The 26,424-nt window shown below is 42.0% G+C and overlaps 1 protein-coding gene across 1 annotated transcript in view; it reads left to right on the top strand.

The window, feature by feature from the left end:
• The first annotated feature begins 15,278 nt into the window (after positions 1-15,278).
• The window catches only part of LOC106586046 (Krueppel-like factor 12), a 176,817-nt gene continuing 165,671 nt past the window's right edge, over positions 15,279-26,424 (top strand). The window contains exon 1 of the mRNA XM_082968813.1: positions 15,279-15,468. The gene's annotated coding sequence lies outside the window, so the exon portion shown is untranslated. The remainder of the gene's footprint in view (positions 15,469-26,424) is intronic.

The following is a 26,424-nucleotide window of genomic DNA, read 5'->3' as shown; positions in this document are numbered from 1 at the left end:
TGATGCTACAAGCTTGGTACACCTGTATTTTGGGAGTTTCTCCCATTCTTCTCTGCAGATCCTCTCAAGCTCTGTCAGGTTTGATGGGGAGAGTCGCTGCTCAGCTATTTTCAGGTCTCTCCAGAGATGTTCGATCTGGATCAAGTCCGGGCGTGGCCACTCTACAACAAATGTTTTATTGGTGGAGTTCTGCAACAATGGTTGTCATTCTGCAAGGTTCTCCGATCTCCACAGAGGAAACATCGGGATCTTGGTCACCTCCCTGACCAAGGCCTTCTCCCCCGATTGCTCAGTTTGGCGGTCGGTCAGCTCTAGGAAGAGTCTTGGTGGTTCCAAACTTCTTCTATTTAAGAATGATGGAGGCCACTTGGTCCTTGGGGACCTTCAACACAGCAGACATTCTTTGGTGCCCTTCCCCAGATCTGTGCCTCGACACAATCCTGTCTCGGAGCTCTACGGACAATTCCTTCGACCTAATGGCTTGGGTTTTGCTCTGACATGCACTGTCAACTGTGGGACCTTATATAGACAGGTGTGTGCCTTTCCAAATCATGTCCAATCAATTAAATGTATCACAGGTGGACTCCAATCAAGTTGTAAAAATATCTCAAGGATGATCAATGGAAACAGGATGCATCTGACAGCGTATAGGGAGGCGGTCAAAGACCTGGCCGTGGTGGCCAGAACAACAACCTCTCCCTCAACGTGATCAAGACAAAGGAGATGATTGTGGACTACAGGAAAAAGAGTACTGAGCACTTTCCCATTCTCATCGACGGGGTTGCAGTGGAGCAGGTTGAGACCTTCAAGTTCCTTGGTGTCCATACCACCAACAAACTAACATGGTCTAAGCACACCAAGACAGTCGTGAAGAGGGCACGACAAAACCTATTCCCCCTCAGGAGACTGAAAATATTTGGCATGGGTCCTCAGATCCTCAAAAGGTTCATCAGCTGCAACATCGAGAGCATCCTGACTGGTTGCATCACTGCCTGGTATGGCAACTGCTCGGCCTCTGACTGCAAGGCACTACATAGGGTAGTGCGAACGGCCCAGTACATCACTGGGGCCAAGCTTCCTGCCATCCTGGACCTCTATACCAGGCAGTGTCAGCAGAAGGCCCTAAAAATGATCAAAGACTCCAGCCACCCTAGTCATAGACTGTTCTCTCTGCTACCGCACGGCAAGCGGTACTGGAGCACCAAGTCTAGATCCAAGAGGCTTCTAAACAGCTTCTACCCCCAAGCCATAAGACTCCTGAACATCTAATCAAATGGCTACCCAGACTATTTGCATTGCCCACCCCCCCCCCAGCCCCCCTTACTCTGCTGCTACTCTCTGTTGTTATCTATGCATAGTCACTTTAATAACTCTACCTACATGTACATATTACCTCAACTAGCCAGTGCCCCCGCACATTGACTCTGTACCGGTACCCCCCTGTATATAGTCTTACTTGTATATAGTCTTATTACTTGTTAGTTTTATTTCTTATTCTTGTCTGTATTTTTTTATTGTATTTTTTTAAACTGCGTTGTTGGTTAGGGGCTCGTAAGTAAGCATTTCACTGTAAGGTCTACACCTGTTGTATTTGGCGCATGTGACTAATACAATTTGATTTGAGCTATATTTCAAGTGTCATAGCGAAAGGTCTGAATACTTATGTAAATAAGGAATTTCTGTTTTTTATTTTGTATTAAATTTGCACAAATATCTACAAACCTGTTTTTGCTTTGTCATTATCAGGTATTGTGTGTAGATTTCTGAGTACTCTCCAATTGCCTCTCTCTATGTGTCTGAAACGCTTTGCCTCTCCAGATGCAGTTGCTATTGGACACTGCACGGAGAGGCCCTGGTGGTCATGTTGGAGCCTTCACCCCCGCCTTCGCCCCCGCTCTTTCCCTCACCAGCCTCCAGCTAGAGGCTGACCTTGGCAGGGCCTGATGGGGGGGGGGGGGGGGGCTCCACATCAGCCCACTGAACCAACCTACTCAGCCAGTGCAGGTTTACTGATGCCTGGAAACACACACACACAGAACAGAAATACAGACACATGTGTACACACGGACAGGCACAGGCAGAGAACAGACACACACACAGAATGCACTTGCACGCACACACAGCCTTTGGACCAGGGGAGCCCCCCCAAGCTAGCAGATGTCCTGTCTCTCTCTCTCTGTTTCTCTTTTCCCTCTCTTTCAGATTTTTTTCTCTTTTTCTTTTTTCTTTTTTTCACCTCTTGATTCCTCTATCTCTCACTGTTTTGTTCTTATCCCATCCTCTCTCTCTCTTTCTGCTCCGATGTCACTCACTTTTCCTTCTCTTCTCTTCCCCTCTCTGTATTTCGTATTTCTTTCTCTGCAGGTCTTTGCCTTGCCTCCATCTCTCTCCCTTTTTACTCACTGAAAACAAATGACATCTTTAGAACATAAGTAGAAGAATGGTCAAATCACATAGCATTCAGGTCTTGTGTTTTAATTGCAAGGACATTTCAAGTACGTCTTTCAATATTCCTTGGAAGAAATATTGAAGTGGTATGGACTAAAAGAAGGTATGTATGCATACACTGAGTGTACATAACATTAAGAACACCTGCTCTTTCCATGACATAGACTGACCAAGTGAATCCAAGTTAAAGCTATGATCCCTTATTGATGTCACTTGTTAAATCAACTTCAGTCAGTGTAGATGACGGGGAGTAGACAGGCAATAGAAGGATTTTTAAGCCTTGAGACAATTGAGACATGGATTGTGTATGTGTGTCATTCAGAGGGTGAATGGGCAAGACCAAAGATTTAAGTACCCTTGAACGGGGTATGGAAGTAGGCGCACTGGTTTGTTTCAAGAAATGCAACACTGCTGGGTTTTTCATGCTCAACAGTTTCCTGTGTGTACTGAATCAAGAATGGTCCACCACCCAAAGGACAGTCAGCTAACTTGACACAACTGTGGGAAGCATTGCAGTTAACATGAGCCAGCATCCCTGTGGAACGCTTGTGAAACCTTGTAGAGTCCATGCCCCGACGAATTGAGGCTGGTCTGAGGGCAAAAGGGGCAGGTGCAAATCAATATTAGGAAGGTGTCCTTAATGTTTTGTACACTCAGCGTATATGATTACTATAGGCAAAAACAGATGTACATGCATAAATAAATATACCTAGACTTACACTCTAGCAACTCACTAGGTAGAGCACTTCCGTTCAAAAGTTTGGGGTCACTTACAAATGTCCATGTTTTTTAAAGAAAAGCATATTTTTGTCCATTACAATAACATCAAATTGATCACAAATACTGTGTAGACATTGTTAATGTTGTAAATGACTATTGTAGCTGGAAATGACAGATCTTTTATGGAATATCTACATAGGCGTACAGAGGTCCATTATCAGCAAACATCAGCACAGTTCCTCTGTCCAGTGTCTGTGTTCTTTTGCCCATCTTAATCTTTTATTTTTATTGGCCAGTCTGAGATATGGCTTTTTCTTTGCAACTCTGCCTAGAAGGCCAGCATCCCGAAGTTGCCTCTTCACTGTTGACGTTGAGACTGGTGTTTTGTGGGTACTATTTAATGAAGCTGCCAGTTGAGGACTTGTGAGGCGTCTGTTTCTCAAACTAGACTCTCTAATGTACTTGTCCTCTTGCTCAGTTGTGCACCGGGGCCTCCCACTCCTCTTTCTATTCTGGTTAGAGACAGTTTGCGCTTTTCTGTGAAGGGAGTAGTACTCAGCGTTGTATGAGATCTTCAGTTTCTTGGCAATTCTCACATGGAATAGCCTCAATTTCTCAGAACAAGAATAGATTGACGAGTTCTTTGTTTTTGGCCATTTTGAGCCTGTAATCGAACCCACAAATGCTGATGCTCCAGATACTCAACTACTCTAAAGAAGGCCAGTTTAATTGCTTCTTTCATCAGAACAACAGTTTCAGCTGTGCTAACATAATTGCAAAAGGGTTTTCTAATGATCAATTAGCCTTTTAAAATGCTATTGTGCCATTGGAACACAGGAGTGATGGTTGCTGATAATGGGCCTCTGTTCGCCTATGTAGATATTCCATAAAAAATCAGCTGTTTCCAGCTACAATAGTCATTTACAACATTAACAATGTCTACACTGTATTTCTGATCAATTTGATGTTTTTTTTATGGACAAAAAATGTGCTTTTCTTTCAAAAACAAGTCCATTTCTAATTGACCCCAAACTTTTGAACGATAGTGTACATCTGATAACCTGCCTAAAATATGTAATTATAGTCCCAATAGAGTTATAGACACAAACCTTGAATAAGGAACGACATAGGGATACACCCAGCATAGAGCCAGATGATTCACTCATCCTAGGCCTGGACCAATCAATGAGCCTCAAGTACATAAATCTGGTCCATTGAAGTTCCAGACACAAACCTTGGATAAGTAACCACATAGAGATACACTCAGCATGGAGTGAGATGATTAGCACATTCCTGGCCAGTCATATCCCTTAATTAACTCAGGGGACTTCCTTGAGTCTTCTCTACACTCCAGAGAGGGTCATCATCATCTATATTGATCCCCCTAAATGCTCATGTAAAATATACTGCTCAAAAAAATAAAGGGAACACTTAAACAACACATCCTAGATCTGAATGAAAGAAATAATCTTATTAAATACTTTTTTCGTTACATATTTGAATGTGCTGACAACAAAATCACACAAAAATAATCAATGGAAATCCAATTTATCAACCCATGGAGGTCTGGATTTGGAGTCACACTCAAAATTAAAGTGGAAAACCAAACTACAGGCTGATCCAACTTTGATGTAATGTCCTTAAAACAAGTAAAAATGAGGCTCAGTAGTGTGTGTGGCCTCCACGTGCCTGTATGACCTCCCTACAATGCCTGGGCATGCTCCTGATGAGGTGACGGATGGTCTCCTGAGGGATCTCCTCCCAGACCTGGGCTAAAGCATCCGCCAACTCCTGGACAGTCTGTGGTGCAACGTGGTGGATGGAGCGAGACATGATGTCCCAGATGTGCTCAATTGGATTCAGGTCTGGGGAACAGGCGGGCCAGTCCATAGCATCAATGCCTTCCTCTTGCAGGAACTGCTGACACACTCCAGCCACATGAGGTCTAGCATTGTCTTGCATTAGGAGGAACCAGGGCCAACCGCACCAGCATATGGTCTCACAAGGGGTCTGAGGATCTCATCTTGGTACCTAATGGCAGTCAGGCTACCTCTGGCGAGCACATGGAGGGCTGTGCGGCCCACCAAATAAATGCCACCCCACACCATGACTGACCCACCGCCAAACCGGTCATGCTGGAGGATGTTGCAGGCAGCAGAACGTTCTCCACGGCGTCTCCAGACTCTGTCACGTCTGTCACGTGCTCAGTGTGAACCTGCTTTCATCTGTGAAGAGCACAGGGCGCCAGTGGCGAATTTGCCAATCTTGGTGTTCTCTGGCAAATACCAATCGTCCTGCACGGTGTTGGGCTGTAAGCACAACCCCCACCTGTGGACGTTGGGCCCTCATACCACCCTCATGGAGTCTGTTTCTGACCATTTGAGCAGACACATGCACATTCGTGGCCTGCTGGAGGTCATTTTGCAGGGCTCTGGCAGTGCTCCTCCTGCTCCTCCTTGCACAAAGGCGGAGGTAGCGGTCCTGCTGCTGGGTTGTTGCCCTCCTACGGCCTCCTCCACGTCTCCTGATGTACTGGCCTGTCTCCTGGTAGCGCCTCCATGCTATGGACACTACGCTGACAGACACAGCAAACCTTCTTGCCACAGCTCGCATTGATGTGCCATCCTGGATGACCTGCACTACCTGAGCCACTTGTGTGGGTTGTAGAATCCGTCTCATGCTACCACTAGAGTGAAAGCACCGCCAGCATTCAAAAGTGACCAAAACATCAGCCAGGAAGCAAAGGAAATGAAAAGTGGTATGTGGTCCCCACCTGCAGAACCACTCCTTTATTGGGGGTGTCTTGCTAATTGCCTATAATTTCCACCTGTTGTCTATTCCATTTGCACAACAGCATGTGAACTTTATTGTCAATCAGTGTTGCTTCCTAGGTGGACAGTGAATTTCACAGAAGTGTGCTTGACTTGGAGTTACATTGTGTTGTTTAAGTGTTCCCTTTATTTTTTTGAGCAGTGTATATTTAATTGGTTCGAATTTGAGGTTACTGCATCATATAAAGAATCATCCCACAGGATCAGCTTCAACTAAAGAGAAATAGAATATATACCTTACATGGTTGAGGCTCACCAAAACTGTGTGAGGCTACAACATTTATCAGCATTGTTTTGTGTAAAGATATGATGAATTGTAACTAAATAATCATCCTATTACTCAATGGAGCTATTTTTGGTTAAGGAAAGTGATTACATTAAATACAAAATGTTGAGTAATATCTTGTCTTAGTTGTCATGTTCTTCATGTCCGTGCCCTAATGTAGCAACTGTCATCAAAATTGTTTAACTCCTTGACGGTCGCCTAGAATAGGGGGCGCTACAGCGATTTTTGAAAAAAATTGTGCCCATTTTAAACGGCCTCCTACTCAAACTCAGAAGCTAGGATATGCATATAATTAATACTTGTGGATAGAAAACACCCTAAAGTTTCTACAACTGTTTGAATGGTGTCTGTGAGTATAACAGAACTCATATGGCAGTCAAAACCCCGAGACCGATCGTAACAGGATGTGGAATTCTGAATTGCGGACTCAAATTCATCACTTTGCCTATAAATCACACCGTGAGCAATGGTTCATTGAGCACTTCCTATTGCTTCCACTAGATGTCCCCAGTCTTTACAAAGTGGTTTGAGTCTCCTACTGTGAAAACTGACTGAATGAGACGCTGTGGAAAGTGGTCACATGAGGAGGGCCATCACCATTATGACTCCGGCGCCCCTGGCTACCCTCCGCTTTCGAAACGTTTTGAAAGACAATGCAATCGTCCCCCTTGAATCTTATTGGAGCTCTGGTTGAAAAAGGCCCTAAAGATTTATGTTATACAACGTTTGACATGTTTGAACGAACCTAAATAAAATAAAAATGCATTTTATTGAAAGAGGAGTCCCGCGGCCGACGGAGGTTTGGAGCAGCCTTCAGAACGCGCTAACAAGAACAAGCTATTGAGACGTAAAGGATTAACTTTTTCGAACGAAAATACATTTGTTGTGGACCTGGGATTTCTGGAAGTGCTTTCTGATGAAGATAATCAAAGGTAAGGGATTATTGACAATAGTATACAAGAGTAGATTTGATATGCGATTGTTCCAAGATGGCACTGACCTGTAACGGTAGCCTATTTTTCTGAGTATCGCATCCCCTTTTATAAGTGTGATTACCCAGTAACGTTATTTTTAAATCTGACATTACAGGTGCTTTCAAGAGATATTCATCTATAAATCTTAGAATGACAATATTATATTTTAAAAATGTTTTCAATAGTAATTTAGTAAATTGTAGCAATGTTTCTCCGGATGCATTTGAGGGAAAATAGTTAGTCAACTTCACGCGCCGATGTAAAATGCTGTTTTTATATATAAATATGAACTTTATCGAACAAAAGAATGCATGTATTGTGTAACATGATGTCCTAGGAGTGTCATCTGATGAAGATTGTCAAAGGTTAGTGCTGCATTTAGCTGTTTTTTGGTTATTTGTGATGCATGTGGTTGGTCGGAAAATGGCTATGTGGCTACTTTTACGATATACTCCTCTAACATAATCTAATGTTTTGCTTTTGCTGTAAAGCCTTTTTGAAATCGGACAACGTGGTTCGATTCAGGAGAGGTGTATCTATAAAACGATATAACATAGTCCTATATTTGAAAAAATATATATATAACATTTTGTTATGCTAATGGCGTTAGGATTTTTCGCTGGAGCCCGACCAGGGGATAAAAGATTTACGAGATCAGACATATGTGACCCACTTCATTTCAGTCTTATTTAGCAACATTTTAAATTGTGTTTTTTACATTGGATAAAAGTTTAGAAAGGTAGAGATAGAAATTAATATATGCAGTTGGAAATAACACTGCAGTTGGAAAGTAATTCTGCTTTGAAAGTTAATTAACTTGAAACCCACTTTTGAGAAAATGGACCTTGAATTTTTGGTACACCTTCTGAGAGCTCTTCTTTGTCTACACCCATTCAGCATCGTTCACACCCTCTTAATCCTTAGCCCCATCCATCTCTTTAAGGATTCACATGTGAGGACTTGTGCTAAACAGAGTGAGTAAGCTAGTGTAGTAAACAACCAAAGATTTCAAGACTAAAAGTTGTGAAAGTAGTAGCAAAAATAAACTTTATCTAGTCCTTGACCTATATCCTAATGACTTTGGTGCAGGTCATGTTGTTCTTCTTATTACCGTCTCTGGATAACACAGGCTATATCAACATTTATTTGTCACATGCACAGGATACAGAAGGTGTAAACGGTACAGTGAAATGGTTACTTTCATACTTGCAAATTAGCCATTTTAAAAATAGAAAGTGTCCAGATAAAAATATTTTAAATGATCAGAGATGCTTTCCCAGACATTCTTTGATGGATCATGTGAAAGAAATGTTATAACCACCCCCAGCCACATCTAGCTAAGTGAATGGGTCACTATTGTCTAGACATGTACACGTTCATGAAATACAATAGATGGCCGTAAACACCCCCAGACACACCTGGCTAACTTGATGGGTCGTAATCATCTGGTGAAGTAGATTATTTTGTTTGGACGTGTAGAAGTAATCTAATGGCTAACGGGATCAGATGCTCAAGAGGTTAAAGACAACCGAGAACTCGGACAAATACAAGTTTATGACACTTTGATATCTCTAACTTGCAGCTGTTTAGGCTAAGTCTAGCACGAATTAGATTGAGCAATGAAGTGGTTGTGGTTTTCTTAAATGGAACTAGTTTTTGACAGTATGGCACACATTACCATGGAAGGATTTAGAAGGGAAGAACTTCCTCAAACTTGTATTCCAGTCTGGGATCCGCACTATATTCAGCTGTTGCAACAGCTAATTTTTCAATGGCTGTCCGCTGGTCACAAACACAAAAGGCAGCTTAAACATCTTCAATTAAACTGTTACTGCATTAAAATACACATATACATTTGTGAACAACCACAATCCGTAAAGCTCAAATAGACAATGAGAGAGCATCAGTGTGATTCACATCAATGCACTATGTAGATACAGTATCAATAATAAGTGATATCCATATCCCCTGTAGGCGACACCAATGCTGTCGTCCTTACCTCCAAGTGTTTATTCAAGTTGAATAATCTTTGGATGCCGACAGTCGCACCACTGGAAGAAATACGTAGCTTAGACTGTAGCCTACAAAAGCCTATTCCTGCAATCAATCAAAACATTTGGTGTCATCATCTTGGTCAATGACTTGTGGTCAGACTCACTCAGACAGAACAAATTTAAACTTGTGCCATTTTTTTGAATGCCATTGAGAAAACAGAAAGATGTCAAATAATTTTTGCACAATTTTAGAGTAATTCTAGAAGTTATCATCTAATCACAACATTTTTGCTGGTAACAACAGATCACAGTTACAGATGTTTTTGTTATCAGTTAAATGTAATGGATTACATGAAATCCCTTACTCCCCAACCCTGATTGGTACAGTAGATTTGATGTGGTAAACAAGGAAATACTTTATTTATATTGTATGGAATGCTTGTGAAATAGACTAATCGCCCTTAGTCTGGTCATAAAGGACTAAATTGTTCCGATGATAATACCAACCAGAAGGCGAACATATCTTGAAAGACTGGTTGCAAGCATCACTAAGGTAACACCGACATCATCTTTTAGGGGGCAGTAATGAGGTGACCAATAATGGCTGCAATTGAGATTGGCTGTGCGGTTGAATTTAGTAGTTATTGATGGTTTAATGAGACATCAACTGGTGATAATCTAGTGCCATCGATGGTCGCAATAGGGTCTGAAGGTTTTGGCCTAGAAAGCTATTATGACCCCTTTATGGAAAGATTAGACTCTCACAAACACTATAGTTTTCTCCGTTTGTTTTGCTTTACGACCACCACATGCGTCTTTGGACTCGTCTGAAGTCGGTAAAGCCGATCTGCCAATTTATGTCTGTAGCGTCCAATGGCAGTCAATTAGTTATTTAAAACCTGAAAAATAAGAGACATTTAGGTTAATCGCTAAGCACTACTAGTCACTTATTCATCTTCATGTAATATCTAATCATTTGGTGTAGTCATTACTCTTGTCACCGTCTCCATGTATTTGAAGTGTTGTTGTAGGATACATGTTGTAGGCTACATTTATCTAAGCAGCCCATGCAGCAGTAAATGCCAGTAATTATGACCCATTACAATTAACGATTCACAGAAAGCACCCTACCGTCCCCTCTCCCTCCGTCTGTCACCTCCTTCTATCCATCCCTTGACATCTCTCCTTGCAACTCTATCCATCCATCTATAAATCTCTTCCCTCTTTCAATCCATCCAGTGTTTTCCTCCATCCAGCCTCATCCTTTCATCCATCCCCATTCATCCTTTTCCGCCGTTATTCCCCTCCTTCCATTCGCTGTATCCATCCATCCATCCATCCATCCATCCATCCATCCATCCATCCATCCATCCATCCCCTCTATTCATGTGGAGATCATAATTCCGTGATGAAGAGTGTCAAGTGAAAAGACCAGATATCTACAGTAAAACAGGGGGGATATTAAATACGGAGCAGGTGGGCCAAGCTCACTACACTACTACATTGCAATCATCTCTCTTTCTCACTATAGTGTATAATCATCTGTGTGTGTGTGTGTGTGTGTGTGTGTGTGTGTGTGTGTGTGTGTGTGTGTGTGTGGTGTGTGTGTGTGTGTGTGCGCGTGTGTGTGTGTGTGCGCGTGTGTGTGTGCACGTGTATTAGTGAATCAGTGTGTGTGTGTATGAGTGTGTCTATGTTTGTGTCTGTGTGCGTGTTTGTGAATCATCAGGGTAGTCTGTGATCCTATAGTGCTAGCTAGCTCCAGGGTCTATCAGTCATGCAAATGAGCCCTGGTTCCTTTACCTTAATTAACAGTCCCAGGGGACAGTGTGGTGAATAACATGAGCTCTCCTCTCCTCCGCTCTCCACTTTCCAGTCTCCAGTGACAGGCATTGCAGAGCACAACACAACACAATGTTTCATTAAGACTGACAATTGTGGGGAGAAAACAGAGATGGGTATGTGGTGGTGGTATTTGATAGTGGGTACCGATATACATTATGTGTATCAGTGGATGGGCCAAATAACATTATGAGCATCAGAAAATGTAAAAAAATTAAATACAAAGAAATACAATGATGTGTATTGGGTTACTTACTCCTGCAAATGTTCACAAAAATATAGTCAGCATCCTACAACTACATGTTATTGGTAGCTCAGGAGCATAATTTCTACTTTGATAAATGAATTATATTCCACATTTCCTGCAATATATCTCTTTTTGCATTTTGCCTATTCTCTTTTCCCTTTGAATGGGGTAGGTCTCCAGTGTTCTTCCCCAGCCATGAGAGGCAGAAAAAGAGAGAGAGAGAGAAACAAATAAACAAAGCTTTGACTCAATTTGGCATGAGGGTCTGCTATATAAATTGATGAAAGGACTAGAACAGTGTGCAGCACCTGGCCTCACCCTACTAAAATCTGAAGTCAAATGTCTACTGTTTGCTGATGATCTGGTGCTTCTGTCCCCAACCAAGTAAGGCATTTAGCAGCACCTATATCTTCTGCACAGATTCTGTCAGACCTGGGCCCTGACAGCGAAACTCAGTAAGACAAAAATAATCCAAAAAAGGTCCAGCAGCAAGGACCACAAATACAAATTCCATGTAGACTCTGTTGCTCTAGAGCACACAACAAACTATACCTACCTTGGCCTAAGCATCAGCATCACAGTTAACTTCCACAAAGCTGTGAACAATATGAGAGACAAAGCAAGAAGGGCCTTCTATGTCATCAAAAGAAACATAAAATTTGACATCCCAATTAGGATCTGGCTAAAAATACTTTAATTAGTTATAGAACCCATTGCCATTTATGGTTGTGAGGTCTGGGGTCCGCTCACCAACCAAGAATTCACAAAATGGGACAAACACCAAATTGAGACTCTGCATGCAGAATTTTGCAAAAACATCCTCCGTGTACAACGTAAAACACCAAATAATACATGCAGAGCAGAATTAGGACGACACCCGCTAATTATCAAAATCCAGCAAAGAGCCATTACATTCTACAACCACCTAAAAGGAAGTGATTCCTAAACTTTCCATAACAAAGCCATCACCTACACAGAAATGAGCGTAGAGAAGAGTCCCCTCAGTAATGGGGCTCTGTTCACAAACACAATCAGACTCCACAGTGCCCCAGGACAGCAACACAGTTAGATCAAACCGAATCATGAGAAAACAAAAAGATAATTACTTGACACATTTGAAAGAATTAACCTAAAATACTGCGCAAACTGGAATGCTATTTGACCCTTAATGGCAGAATAGTTGACCACTGTGACCGACAGAAAAAAAACTTTGAATTGAATTTTTGTTACGTTACAGCCTTAAGTCTAAAATTGATTTTTTTTTTTACTCATCAATCTACACACAAACCCCATAATGACAAAGCAAAAACAAGTTTTTATACATTTTTGCAAATGTATTAAAACATTGTTTAATGTGAAATGTTAAAATCACATTTACATAAGTATTCCGACCGTTTACTCAGTACTTTATTGAAGCACCTTTGGCAGCGATTACAGCCTTGAGTTTTCTTTGGTTTGACGCTACAAGCTTGGCATAACTGTATTTGGGGAGTTTCTCCCATGCTTCTCTTCAGATCCTCTCAAGCTCTGTCAGGTTGGATGGGGAACGTTGCTGCACAGCTTTTTTTCAAGTGGGCTATCATGTGCCTTTTACTGAGGAGTGGCTTCCGTCTAGCCACACTAGCATAAATGCCTGATTGGTGGAGTACTGCAGAGAAGGTTGTCCTTCTGGAAGGTTCTCCCATCTCCACAGAGGAAGTCTAGAGCTCTGTCAGAGTGACCATCAGGTTCTTGGTCACCTTCCTGACCAAGGGCCTTCTCCCCCGATTGCTCAGTTTGGCTGTGCAGCCAGCTCTAGGAGTTTGGTGGTTCCAAACTTTTTCAATTTAAGAATGATGGAGGCCACTGTGTTCTTGGGCACCTTCAATGCTGCAGAAATGTTTAGGTACCCTTCCCCAGATCTGTGCCTCGACACAATCCTGTCTCGGAGCTCTATGGACAATTCCGTCGATCTAATGGCTTGGTTTTTACTCTGACACCCACTGTCAACTGTGGGACCTTATATAGACATATATGCCTTTCCAAATCATGTCCAAATCAATTGAATATACCAAAGTTGGACTCCAATCAAGTTGCACCTGAGCTTAATTTTATACTCATAGCTGTCACGCTCCTCTTCGTCTGAATATATGGAGAAATCGCTGTCGGAAAAAGTGGACCAATATGCAGCGGGTTGCGTGCTCATCATATTTTATTTAAATGTGAACACCACGAAAAAACAAGAAACAATGACCGACAGGAACAGTTTTGCAGGCTATATACAACGCAATGCAAAAACAACTACCCACAAACTACAACCAAAACACAAACCTATATATAGGACTCTCAATCAGAGGCAACAGAAAACACCTGCCTCCAATTGAGAGTCCAACACCCAATTACTTAGACATAGAAATACAAAGAACCTAGACATACAAAACATAGAACATAAACCAAAACCCGGAAATAATAAATCAAACACCCCTACAAAATTCACACTCAACCTAAACCATACAAAACAAATACCCATCTGCCACGTCATGACCAAATTATAATACAATTACGCCCTTTGCTGGTCAGGACGTGACAATAGCAAAGGGTCTGAATTATGTAAATAAGCTATTTCTGATTTTTATTTGTAATACATTTGCAAAAATGTCTTAAAACCTGCTTTCACTTTTTCATTTTGGTGTATTGTGTGTAGCTGTGATGAGGAAAACAATTCATTTAATCCATTTTAGAATAACAAAATGTGGTAAAAGCGAAGGGGTCAGAATATTTTCTGAATGCACTGTATTTCCTCAGATTACACAGACCCACAAAGAATTTGAAAACAAATCCAATTTTGATAAACTCCCATATCTATTAGGTGACATACCACAGTGTGCCATCACATCACCAAGATTTGTGACCTGTTGCCACAAGAAAAGGACAACCAGTGAAGCACAAACACCATTGTAAATACAAACCATATTTATGTTTATTTATTTTCCCTTTTGTACTTCAACTATTTGCACATTTTTACAACACTGTCCATAGCCATTATATCAACCAACTCTCACAGTCTCACTGCAGAATTCCTCATTGTTCTCCAAATGTCAAATTTCGAAGTGTTTTTGTTGCTCCTGCTGCTCTGTATCGTTCATCCTGCTGCACTTTCACATTCTATTTCTCTAAACGTCAAATTTAGAAAGTTAAGAGTTACATTTAGACAATCATTCCAAATGGTTAAGGTCAAGCTTAAAGTTTGGGATAGAGTTAAAACATTAAGTTTAGTTATTCATTCCGAATGGTTAAGGTAAGGGTTCAGTTTTGGGATAGGGTTAAAACACTAAGTTTAGACACTCATTCCAAATGGTTAAGGTTTGGGATAGGGTTACAACAAAAAATACAAAACCAGTGTCCATGACTGGGATTGAAAACACAACCTTCTGATCCAGAGTCATGGGATTACCCAAGCCTACTTGAAGGTAAAAGCACTCCCTGTTTCCCCTAGTGGCTGGTTTTTGAAGACATTTCCCGACGTCCTCAGGACATCAATAGATGTCCAATTTCGACGTCAATCTTGAACGATCTACCAGATTAATATAACATTTAAATTGTCTCTATTCTTTTGAAACGTTTGTGAGTGTACTGTGTACTTTAATTTCTGATAGTTTATTTCACATTTGTTTATTATCTATTTCACTTGCTTTGGCAATGTAAACATATGTTTCCAATGCCAATAATGCCCTTTGAATGGAATTAAATTGAGAGAGAGAACACTGCCTGCCTGGCTGCCTGAGTGGACCACGGAAGCGTTGGAAACCTCCCACGAGGGGCCCTGTGTAATTCGATGCATGCTGTTCAAGCTTAGAGTATATTGTCTTCCCATTGCTTATGAAGCCTCCACCCACTGGCCCACCCTACATTTAGCTGATCATGTGACATGGGCGGGTAGGCTAAGTCATTTGCAAGTACAACAGTTCTCTGTGCAGCTCCCCATTCATTTCCTGAGAACTGCGAGAGCTCAGCAGCTGAGCGACAGAAGGGGAGGGAGCTGTGCACACAGAGAGAGAGAGAAAGAGAGCGAGAAAGGGGAGCGAGAGAGCGAGAGAAAGGACTGGAGAAGAGAACTGTTTCCTACAGCTCTGCAGCTTCTGACAAGGTCTGTGCAAATCTTTCCTCCTGTTCTTCTCATGCCGTGGTTCTCATTTGTCATGTTTGTGGGATTGTGTCTAAGTGTGTGTGTGTGTGTGTGTGTGTGTGTGTGTGTGTGTGTGTGTGTGTGTGTGTGTGTGTGTGTGTGTGGTTCAGCTGTCATAGCTGAACCACGTATGACAACTCCTTGTTACCTAGGTACCTACCGCACACTGGATGGCTGGCTGACCATGCATGCCATTGTGTTGGGTTGCTGTCAGAAGGAAACTGAATCAGTGTAGCACTGGACTCACTGCTAGGGACTGGACTTCTAACACCTATTTTCAATGTGAATGCACAAGCTGTGAGATGATTATAATGAGGAGTGACTGTAGACATCAGCATAGCCATAGGTTGTGATGCCTTTAAATACTGCTTCCACCTCTGTATGTGTTCTTGGCAGTGCTTTAGCTTGTTTTAACACAAGAGTGGTGTATAGTTTGAAGTCATTGTCTTTTCTTCTGTGTTTGAGAAACAGTTTTTGCTAAATTAGCTGGTGAAGATTTGGGTGAGAGGACAGTATAGTAGGAGTCTGTCAGGAAAATAGTGCAGGATCCAAACTCCTTAGAAATTGCCCAAAAAGTTTGCTGGTTGTCACAACTGTTTGTGCATGTGATAGCTGCTTGTATGTTTCTGTGAGTGAGTGTGTTTGTGTATGACAGCCTTGTTTGCCTCCCGTAAAGAAGCACCAGAACCACAGAGAGAGAGAGGGCCGTTAGCAATGGGTTAAACATTCAGAAGCTCGGGTAGCAGAGGAAGGACACTGAGGGGGAGGTGTGTGTGTGCGTTATTATGTGTGTGTGTACGTGTGTGTGTATATGCGTTGGGCGGGTGTTGCATGGCTGGTGTCTTGGATGTCATCGGCAGTGGCTCTGACTTCCAGAGGGGTAATAATCATTGGTATTGATGGGTGTCTGTCACTGGGCTCAGAGGCTCAACTCAACCCAGGCAGGGCTATGGGAGGGTGGCTGAGTGGGAGCTGTGTGGTGGGGTGGCTGGCCCTGGCCTGTTCTTTTCAATTACAGAGGACTGGGCCAGAGCTGTCAGCAAAGGCATTTGTACGCTGGGGGTTGGGGGTCGGGGAGAGGCAAGGAGGGGAGGGGCCCCCCAGGGGACTGGGGAGAGAGGGAGCTGGAGACTCTGGCCCCTGTTCCTGGGTCTGATGTGGAAACTGAGTACTGACCTGCGTGACTTTACCCCTGTGCTGGAGAGAGGCCCCGTCCCTGCCTTCAACACTGTGACAGCCACAGGGTGTGTGTGTATGTGTGTGCTGCTCAAGGGTATTCATGGAGCCAGATTAGTGCTCATTTCAACTCTCACTTTAAATCCATTTACCATGGGCCCCTTTCACTCAGCAATAGTACGCTTTAGAGGGGGTAAATTACGTGCCTTAGCATTTACACTGAACATAATTGTCAAATTTATTAAGTCACATTTATACAATATATTGTTATTGCAAATATTAAAAACATTTATACACAATATAGTCTTGGGCAAAGATTTAGCCTAATCCTGGACTAAAAAGCCTGCCCAATGGAGAGTTCCATTGAAATACCTTTTTAGTCCAGAAAAAGGCTGAATCTCTGTTTGGGAAACAGGCCCAAAGTTATGTACTTCACATAGGTTACTGAATTTTATGGAACAAAGACATACTGTAGATCACGTTCAATGATTTGGAGAAAACATAATAGAATATAAATTGAAGATGATGAGAAAAAGTTGAAATTAGGTTTCTGACCATTTGACCAAGCTTGTAATCCCACCACCGCTATCAATCTATTACTTTCAGTATATTTCGATTTCCTTTCTAGGCTGCTATTAGTAGTTCCACACCAAATAGATATATAGAGATCAGCCTAGATAGTCAATAAAAAATTACGAATCAGCAACAAACACAGTCTATCTGTCCAATCACCGGCGGACTAAGTCTATCTGTCTAATCAGCAATGGACCCAGTCTGTCTAATCAATTAAAAAGTACCTATCAGCAATGGACACAGCCACATCTAATCAATCAGCAGTCTACTTGTCCAATCAGTAACAGACTTTTGCTTAGTTCGTTCACGTGCTATCGTAGTTATCGAAAGCTCTTACTTCCCAGTGGGACATTTCACTACAATGACCCTCCAAAGTCATAATTACAAGTGGGAAACTCTTGAGTACATTTTGATACCCGAATTGCAGAGTTGTGATGTTTCACCACTGACCTTTCACCTTTAACATTTTTGAAAATTACAACCTTATCAATATGGATAACGTAGCTAGACTGTTCATATTGTCATCGTTAAGCAAGCTAGCTAACATTATAATTATTAACAATGTTAGCAAGCTTATCAAGCTAGATAAAATTGTATTAGTTGAAGAATTGTTCCAACTTCAAAAGTTTTAGAGAATTTGTTTTAGAGAATTTGGCATTACGTCCAACCGGCCACACAACCACACACCATGAGTAACCACGCCATCCTAGGACCTCCACATTCGGCTTCTTCACCTGCGGGATCATTTGAGACCAGCCACCTTAACTGTTGATAAAACTGTGGGTTGGCACCACCAAATAATTTCTGGACAAACTATCAGAAACAGTCTCAGGGAAGCGTATCTGCGTGCTCGTCATCCTCACCAGGGCTTCACCTAACTGCAGTTTGGCATCGTAACCGACTTTAGTGGGCAAAATACTCACCTTCGATGGCCGCTAGCACGCTGGAGAACTGTGCTCTTCATGGATGAATCCTGGTTTCAACTGTACTGGGCAGATGACAGTGTGTATGGAGTCGTGTGGGCAGGGGTTTGCTGATGTCAACTTTGTGAATAGAGTGCCCCATGGTGGTGGTGAGGTTATGGTATGGGCAGGCATAAGCAACGGACAACAAAAACAATTGCATTTTATCGATGGCAATTTGAATGCACAGAGATACCGTGATGAGATCCTGGGGCCCATTGTAGTGCCATTCATCTGCCACCATCACCTCATGTTCCAGCATGATAATGCACAGCCCCATGTCGCAAGGATCTATACACAATTCCTGGAAGCTGAAAATGTCCCAGTTCTTCCATGGCCTGCATACTCACCAGATACAGTGGGGGGGAAATGTATTTGATCCCCTGCTGATTTTGTACGTTTGCCCACTTACAAAGAAATGATCAGTCTATAATTTTAATGGTAAGTTTATTTGAACAGTGAGAGACAGAATAACAACAAAAAAAATCCAGAAAAACGCATGTCAAAAATGTTATAAAAGGATTTGCATTTAAATGAAGGAAATACATATTTGACCCCTCTGCAAAACATGACTTAGTACTTGGTGGCAAAACCCTTGTTGGCAATCACAGAGGTCAGACGTTTCTTGTAGCTGGCCACCAGGTTTGCACACATCTCAGGAGGGATTTTGTCCCACTCCTCTTTGCAAATCTTCTCCAAGTCATTAAGGTTTCGAGGCTGACGTTTGGCAACTCGGACCTTCAGCTCCCTCAACAGATTTTCTATGGGATTAAGGTCTGGAGACTGGCTAGGCCACTCCAGGACCTTAATGTGCTTCTTCTTGAGCCACTCCTTTGTTGCCTTGGCCGTGTGTTTGGGTCATTGTCATGCTGGAATGCCCATCCACGACCCATTTTCAATGCCCTGGCTGAGGGGAGGTTCTCACCCAAGATTTGACAGTACATGGCCCCGTGAAATGATGTGATGAAGTTGTCCTGTCCCCTTAGCAGAAAAACACCCCAAAGCATAATGTTTCTACCTCCATGTTTGACGGTGGAGATGGTGTTGTTGGGGTCATAGGCAGCATTCCTCCTCCTCCAAACACGGCGAGTTGAGTTGATGCCAAAGAGCTCCATTTTGGTCTTATCTGACCACAACACTTTCACCAGTTGTCCTCTGAATCATTCAGATGTTCATTAGGCAAACTTAAGACGGGCATGTATATGTATTCTTGAGCAGGGGGACCTTGCAGGCGCTGCAGGATTTCAGTCCTTCATGGCGTATGTGTTACCAATTGTTTTCTTGGTGACTATGGTCCCAGCTGCCTTGAGATCATTGACAAGATCCTCCCGTGTAGTTCTGGGCTGATTCCTCACCGTTCTCATGATCATTGCAACTCCACGAGGTGAGATCTTGCATGGAGCCCCAGGCCGAGGGATATTGACAGTTCTTTTGTGTTTCTTCCATTTGCGAATAATCGCACCAAATGTTGCCACCTTCTCACCAAGCTGCTTGGCGATGGTCTTGTAGCCCATTTCAGGCTTGTGTAGATCTACAATCTAGTCCCTGTTATCCTTGGAGAGCTCTTTGGTCTTGGCCATGGTGGAGAGGTTGGAATCTGATTGATTGATTGCTTCTGTGGACAGGTGTCTTTTTTACAGGTAACAAGCTGCGGTTAGGAGCACTCACTTTAAGAGTACTCAAATACTTATTTCCCTCATTAAAATGCAAATCAATTTATACAATTTTTGACATGCGTTTTTCTGGATATTTTTGTTGTTATTCTGTCTCTCACTGTTCAAATAAACCTACCATTAAAATTACAAACTGATCCTTTCTTTATCAGTGGGCAAACATACAAAATCAGCAGGGGATCAAATACTTTTTCCCCCCACTGTATGTCACCAATTGAACATGTTTGGGATGCTCTGGATTGACGTGTAAGATAACGTGTTCCAGTTCCCGCCAATATCCAGCAACTCCGCAAAGCCATTGAAGAGGAGTGGGAAAATATTCCACAGGCCACAATCAACAGTCTGATTAACTCTATGCGAAGGAGATGTCACGCTGCATGAGGCAAATGGTGGTCACACCAGATATTGACATTTTTTTTTTGTATCCACGTCCCTACATTTTTTTAAGGTAAATATTTGACCAAGTCATGTAAAATACATAAATAAGGGCCTAATGAATGTATTTCAATATACTGATTTCCTTATATGAACTGTAACTCAGTAAAATCTTTGAAATTGTTGCATGTTGCGTTTATATTATTGTTCTGTGTACGTTGTCATAATAGGCTGGACAGATTAAGTTTTTAATAATGCTTTTTTCTGATGAAAATTCATTGCATTCATTGCATCCACCATGGAGTTCAGTTTCATAATATTGCCATGTGTTCCAGCTGCTTACTATAGTTTTGAAGTAATAGCGGAAAAACAGGCCTTATTTTAGGCAGTTTTCACCCTGTGGGCTCCTATTAGTTCTATTGAGCACCTTCTCTCCTTCCGAACGTTCTATTCCCAGCCCATTGTTCTGCATCACAATGCAAGCTTCAATGGTGTTAGCAATGAGCTGGCATTACCTCAGGTAACTTGATATTAACGAGATTATGGCTACTTGGTGAGTACCTCCTATGTGTGTGCGCGCTTGTGCGGTCACTTTTTTAATGGGTGTAATAGTAAAGACCATAGGCAGCTCGTGAGTTTCAAGTTTGGGGAAGCTTACAGTTTAACATACGATTTAAACTGATCTGCATGACAGTTATGATTATTTTTGCACATTTTCATGGAACAGATTGATTTCAATAATTACGTTTATGTTTCTCAAAAACACTATTTTACATGTGACCTCTGTTCATTTGTAGGCTATGAACTGAGCATATGTTGCACAGGTTCACTGAGTTGCAAACCATATGAATGGGTCTAGCTCATTGTTTAGCAGCTAATGGTGATTTGTAGATCTGACGCAGTTGCTATCCCAGATTATGACCTCAGCAAGGTATGTAGTGGCCATAGCGAGGCTTAAAAGAGCAGGAGAGCTATAAACCCTTACTGTTTTTTGCAGAAAAACAAACAAACCTTAAACCCTATCCCTAGGTCTATCCCTTAAAGTTAGTTCTAACCCATATTTTAGCCCTAACCCTGAATAGACAGTAAAAGGGTTTAACTAACCTCATCCAATAGCAGACACCTGTCATTGAATGTAATCTGGATTAATTCATGCTTGTATACTGTAGAGCACAGTATGTAGTAGATTATCTCATCTGGTGGCGGCAAGAATCCGGCTACGTTGAGCGAAGGGCAGAGGCGTAAGGGGAGAGGCAAGAGGGGAGTGCTCCCCCCTCATATAGTGTGCATTGTGGGATGGCCCTGGCCTGTTCCCATCTGTGTATGTGATGGCCCCTGAGCACAGAGAGGGCGTTGTATGTGTCTAAAATATACTTATGTACCAAAAGTTAAAGTATAAATAATTTAAAATTCATTGTATTAAGCAAAGCAGGCGGCATCATTTTCTTGTTTAAAAGATTTATGAATAGCCAAGGGCACACTTCAACACTCAGACATCATTTACAAAATATAATTTGTGTTTAGTGAGTCCGCTAGATCAGAGGCAGAAGGGATGACCATGTGTTGTATTGATAAGTGTGTGAATTGGATCATTTGCCTGCCCTGCTAAGTATTCAAAATATAACGACTACTTTTGGGGTGTCATGTAAAATGTGTGAAGTAAAAAGTACCTGTTTTTTCTATAGTAATGTAGTGAAGTAATAGTAGTTGTTGAACATATAAATAATCAAGTAAAGTACAGATATCCCAAAACCTACTTATTTTTTACTTAAGCACTTTACACCACTGTGTGTGTGTGTGTGGGGGGGGGGTAGGGGAAGGGGAGAAAGTCGAGGGTCTGGCTATATTTGTTGACACAGGCAGAAACATTAGCATCATCTTCAGATTCTCTTGTCAAATAAGTGTGATATCCTCTAATTTTATGGGCCAGTGTGTTAGCTATGGACTGGACTGAGAAATAGTGAGAGTGCTAGCCCACTTTTTGTGCAATCAGACATAGACAAGCCTGTCTTTCTTGAGGAAAGACAAATGCATTATGGAACTCTGCAACAGATAGCAGCAAAGTGACAATCAAGGACAAACAACCAGCATACATTGAGCGACAGTGCAAACATTGTTACCTCACAGTCTAGCCATGGTGCATGGAATAAAAAGAAAACTTCTACAACAGATATTCAGCCACCCTCTGAGAAAATCTGAATGACATTAAAAAGGACTGAAGAACTATATAAAACAACATATTTACACACAAAAAACTGGGTGAAAAACATAGCACATTACATTCTCATCCATTCCCCCAAAATCCTCATTGTTTGGGTTTAAAAGTTAGGGGCTTACTGGTTAATAAGGATCCTCTGCCTGGCTTGGGCCCAGTTTCCCAAAGGTTTTCCCAAACTTAGCCTCAAGATGCTTTTGGGAAACCTGTCCCTGAGTGATAACATGAGGTGACTCACTAGGATTGATGACACCCACAGTTCCTATACTGTGGAAGTAATCACAGATCTGACATGACTATATTGGTCAAAATTATATGAATGGAACTCTTCCTTCATTCCCATATTTCATGATATCCAATTGTGATCTTGTCTCATCGCTGCAACTCCCCAAAGGGCTCAGGAGAGACAAAGGTCGAGTCACGTGTCCTCCAAAACATGACCCACCAAACCGTGTTTCTTAATGAGAGTCTTGTCTTTAAAATGGTGTAAAATAGTCATATGTTTGAGAAATTGAAGTAATAGCATTTCTAAGGTATTTGAAAATCGCGCCACGGGATTACACTGGCTGTTGCGTAGGTGGGACGATTTCGTCCCGCCTAGCCCAGAGAGGTTAACACAAGCCCGCCTGCTGCACCAATGTGTCAGAGGAAACAGCATTCAGCCTGCAGGCGCCCAGCCAGCCACAGGGAGTTGCTAGAGCACGATGAGCCAAGTAAAGCCCCCTCGGCCAAACCCGGACGATGCTGCTCCAATTGTTCGCCACCCTATGGGACTCCCAGTCACGGCCGGTTGTGACACAGCCTGGGATCGAACCCCAGGCTGTAGTGACGCCACAACACTGCGATGCATTGCCTTAGACTGCTGAACCACTTGTGAGGCCATGACTCTTCCCTTTACTAATCAGACTATGTAAGAATGATGAGGAAGGGAGGGAGGGAGGGAGGAAGGGAAAGAAAGGAAATAGAAAGAGAGAAATAAAGAATGAGAGAGAGAAAAAGAGAGAGCCTGGTGATTTTGAAGATTAATCGAACAGGTCCTAGGTGTTCACTGCCTAGTTATTCACGTTCATTCTATGAAACTGCTTGTCACTCTGTGTTTTTCAGAAACCAGCTACATACATACTGCACAGCTAGCTTCAGCAGCCTTGTGCACGGATGCCGTACAGATCAGTGTGAACTTTGATTCCAGTTGTAGGTCAAGTGGTGGTGGTGGGTGGTGGGGGTGGGGGGGGAGAATTATGCAAACAACATGTGGAAACCATTTGAAGAGCCTTTGGCATTCCAGAGCTTGTGTACATCCCAAATGGTACCCTATTCCCTATATAGTGCACTATAATATGTAGTGCCCTATAAAGGGAATAGGGTATCATTGGGACGAAGCCCTGCTTTAGTTTTAACAAGGCCACAGCCATGTTAATGTATGTTCACGTTATGGACCATAACTCCTTAAATTAAGTCGCTAAACCACAGAGACTGTATTAGCTGAAAATGAAATGAGAATAACAGCGGTTTAAGAGAAACTGTGTGTGTGTGGAGGGGCGAGGGAGAGAGGGAAAAGGCGAGAGCAAGCGAGAAAGAGTGATATAACGAGAGAGAGAGAGTACATAAGTAACTGAAGTAAACACAGCTGCTAGTTTTCTTAAGTGGAGTATGATTGCTGGAATGAGTCAAACTTAGGGGGAAGTGATTTTCCCCCCTTTTTAAAAATAGGCATAGTAAGATTTCATATAATGAGAGTCAGTGATTAGGAATGTTTTCCTTGGTACCGTAATGTGTGTGTGTGTGTGTGTGTGTGTGTGTGTGTGTGTGTGTGTGTGTGTGTGTGTGTGTGTGTGTTTGAGTGAATAAGTCTGTTTGCATGTGTGTATACAGTACCAGTCAAAAGTTTGGATAAGCCTACTCGTTCAAGGTTTTTCTTTATTTTTACTATTTTCTACATTGTAGTGAAGACATCAAAACTATGAAATAACACATGGAATAATGTAGTAACCAAAAAAAGTGTCAAACAAATCAAAATATATTTTATATTTGAGATTCTACAAAGTAGCCACCCTTTGCCTTGATGACAGCTTTGCACACACTTGGCATTCTCTCAACCAGCTTCATGAGGTAGTCACCTGGAATGCATTTCAATTAACAGGTGTGCCTTGTTAAGTTAATTTGTGGAATTGTATCCTTCTTAATGCATTTGTGTTGTGACAAAGTAGGGGTGGTATACAGAAGATAGCCCTATTTGGTAAAAGACCAAGTCCATATAATGGCAAGAACAGCTCAAATAAGCAAAGAGAAATGACAGCCCATCATTACTTTATAACATGAAGGTCAGTCCATACGGAAAATTAAGAACTTTGAAAGTTTCTTCAAGTTCAGTTGCAAAAACCATCAAGCGCTTTGATGAAACTGGCTTTCATGAGGACCGCCACAGGAAAGGAAGACCCAGAGTTACCTCTGCTGCAGGGGATAAGTTCATTAAATGCTTCACAGAGTTCACTTTCCTTGCTTTGTCTAACAACACTATCATGAATCTAGCAAAGTAGTTGTGGGTAAGAGTGCAGTTTTTCTTCAGATTTATACAAAAATGTTTGTTGTTAGCATGGTTCTCACACTAGCTTATGCCAAAAGGGAGAAATGTTGCCAAGGCAACTGTTGCATAGCAACACTAGACTCATAGGGAGAGAATGTCTTCATTGCTTGACAAATTCCTATGATTTGTGAATCTGTTTCGGACCAAACAGCTAGAGTTAAGATTTTGAAAGCTTCCCTGGTCTGGACAAACTAGAATGATAAAGAGAAAATTTCTAATGCTCACTAAGTTTGTCCTCCTTCTCAGGATCATGCTCTGTGCGGTATATAACTCAATTGGCTAGTTTGCCTGTCTCTAAAGAGAAGGGCTGGCAAACGCCTCTAATTGGATAAGTTGACTATGTAAACAATTAGGAATTTAACACATTGTTTCATATAAAAAGAAGTGATGCAGTCAGTCTCTCCTCAACTCTTATCCAATAGAGACTGGCATGCATAGTATTTATATTAGCCCTCTGATTACATTGAAGATCAGAACAGGTCGTGACGCTTGGATAATGATTTGTAACAAATACAATGCTCTTTCCAAAACGGACTGCAACTCCTTGTTAAAAGTTCAGTGACTTCATTAGGATTTGTTTAATGCCAGTGGCAGGTCATTGGTAAAAATAGAAAAGAGTTGAGGGGCTAGAGAGCTGCCCTGTGGTAAACCACACCCTATATATTTGAAATTAGAGAGGCTTCCATTAAAGAAAACCCTCTGAGTTCTATTAGATAAATAGATCTGAAATCATGATATGGCAGAGGTTGAAAAGCCATAAAATGTTCAACAGATTATGGTCAATAATATCAAAAGCTGCACTGAAATCTAACAGTACAGCTCCCACAATCAATCATTTGTGTCAGTGCAGTACATGATGACAGCCCTTATCTACAGTTGAAGTCGGAAGTTTACATACACTTAGGTTGGAGTCATTAAAACTTGTTTTTCAACCACTCCACAAATTTCTTCTTAACAAACTATAGTTTTGGCAGACCCACTGATGTCCAGTGGGTCTGTTTGGGGGTCGACCCCAAGGTCGGGGAGTGGGACGATCCGGATGGTTATGGTGAAATGCCTGAATCATCTCTGGGTAAAAGATGTCGGGGACCCAGGACCGGTCTTCAGGCTCATAACGTTCCCTCATAACATTCCCTTGATAATGGATGCGACCTCAGGCATTTGGAATCAAGGATGACCCGTATGGCGTAGGCGGATTCCCCTCTGACGTACAACAGTGTGGGAGCACTGCGGGTAGAGACTGGAGGATGAAGAGGACTGTAGGTGTCCGGTTTTAACAGAGACACATGTAAGGGAATACCCACCTGAAATGGACAAAAATGAATGGGATCTATTGGCACCATAGGAAACATATACACG

The sequence above is a fragment of the Salmo salar genome, chromosome 25 (genome assembly GCF_965601325.2).
Source record: "Salmo salar chromosome 25, fSalSal1, whole genome shotgun sequence".
Lineage (NCBI taxonomy): Eukaryota > Metazoa > Chordata > Actinopteri > Salmoniformes > Salmonidae > Salmo > Salmo salar.
The sequence above is the reverse complement of the archived record's forward strand: the minus strand, read 5'-3'. Positions and strand labels throughout refer to the sequence as shown.